The 1,868-nt window shown below is 35.3% G+C and overlaps 1 long non-coding RNA gene across 1 annotated transcript; it reads right to left on the reverse strand.

Moving 5' to 3' along the window:
- Positions 1 to 228: 228 nt before the first annotated feature.
- Positions 229 to 1,667, reverse strand: LOC112569201. The gene is made up of 3 exons (XR_003100331.1): positions 1,123 to 1,667; positions 709 to 843; positions 229 to 388 (listed from the first exon to the last, which is right to left on the reverse strand). It is a non-coding gene; the product is annotated as an uncharacterized LOC112569201 (long non-coding RNA).
- Positions 1,668 to 1,868: the final 201 nt, after the last annotated feature.

A 1,868-nucleotide genomic window follows, 5' to 3' on the forward strand; every position in this document is an offset into this window, starting at 1 on the left:
AATTTACTTAAGATAAACAGCGGAATTTCAGAGTCGGCGTGCTTCGAAAACTTTCGATCGAAACAATGAGTTTTGAAGCTAGTGTTAACTATCAAGAATATTGGTTCACGAACGTACTCTGCATACTTACTCAGTAATAAAAAAAACTTAAAATGTTTAAAAAAGAAGACAGAGGTACCTGGGACTCCAATAAAGGTGCATGGCTTAGATATGGATTGACCAGATGATAAAAGGTCGCATCTGTAACTTTTATTTTTAGCATCGTCTGAAGGTGAGGAAGGCATCATAATGGTGAAGCGATCTGTAATATTTCTGTCAAAGGATAACCCTGATTCGGTGAAACAGAACGGTTTTCCATCAAGCCATTTGCAGTCCAATAATATTTTACCTGAAAACAAATACCACAGAAAAAAATGTGCCATGAATAGTATATATATAATTAAAGTTTCGGTCAATGCAAAGACATTTTTATAAACGACACAATGAAGACAAGTTATAATTTACCACTTTTGTGGTAAACCTTGAAAAAAATACAGAAGACTGGAAATGTAACTAAATTTCCGATTTTCACATTCAAGTGGCTGAATAAATTCTTTGGGCATAAGCAAGTTGCTGAGTAGAAACGGTAAAATAAAACGAGAGTGGTTATAATAATGACAAACAAGTTGACGATGACAACAAATACATTTACTAAAATGTTTTCCTAACTTTTCATGTTGGTGCCATTAAGCTGAATAACTTGAAGATTCTTTTTCGTCAAACCAACATCTTCTGGAAAGTGGCAGGTCATCTGTGTGCCTCTTTCTGAGTTAGTTTTGACTACATCGCACGTGATTGCTCCACCTATCATCAATCGAGAAACAAATCCTCATTTTTAATAAAATGTCATATGTAACAGCAATTTAGCACACATTGTTCATCTTTCTTTCTTTCTTTCTTTCTTTCTTTCTTTCTTTCTTTCTTTCTTTCTTTCATTCTTTTTTTCTCGAGCAGACACATCAAACGCGTGTGTGTAACTATTCACATCTTTCTGTTTCTGTCTTCCTGCTTGAGTTTACTCTTCCTTCCTGAGTCTTGATATCTTTGCCTGTCTCTTAATTTCTCGGCATTTTTTCCACTTACCTGGACTAAAATTACAAGGAACTGCTTCGATGAGTCCTGGAGGTGAGAATTCACACTTGTAACTTTCATTCTCTTCGTCGTGAGAAGACCACTCAGGGACTTCAATACTGATACTTTTTGTTATGTTTCTGTCAAACGATATTCCAGGCTTCACAAAGCAAAGTGGCTCATCGTCATGCCATTTGCAGTCGAGCAGGACTGTACCTTTTAACCCCAAAGAAATAATAATAAGTATTAAGTCTGGTAAATGAAATAAAACTTAGTTAAGAGAAGCTGCTACAAAGCGTTGCCACTTTCATGAAACAATAGCTTCTAAGTATGTATTCGTATGTAAGTTTGGATAAGTAAGTATGTCGGAGACCCAACATTACATCATGGTTTGTCTGATCAGAAGAACTAACTCAGCTGCGACATATTAGCACCAATGCTAAGACACAAGTCATCATTATTAAAAATAAATCACTACAACATAGAAATGTTTTTCTCTTAAGGCATATTAAAATGAAAAGTTATCTGATTTATGAAAAAGGAATGTTGCTATTTTCATCGATGAAAAGCTGCACACGCAACTGATGCTGTCAAGAAACACAAGCTAGCAAATAAAAACTATTTTGTCTGGCAATATGTGAGATTGAAAGAGGGATCAAGCAGAGAAAAAAGTTTCTCTTTCTAACGTTCCCCACTGTTGCTCTTCAGACGTATAACTTGAATATTCCTTTTCGTCAAACTGATGTCTTCAGGAAAGT

Source organism: Pomacea canaliculata, linkage group LG7, assembly GCF_003073045.1.
Source record: "Pomacea canaliculata isolate SZHN2017 linkage group LG7, ASM307304v1, whole genome shotgun sequence".
Classification (NCBI taxonomy): Eukaryota; Metazoa; Mollusca; class Gastropoda; order Architaenioglossa; family Ampullariidae; genus Pomacea; species Pomacea canaliculata.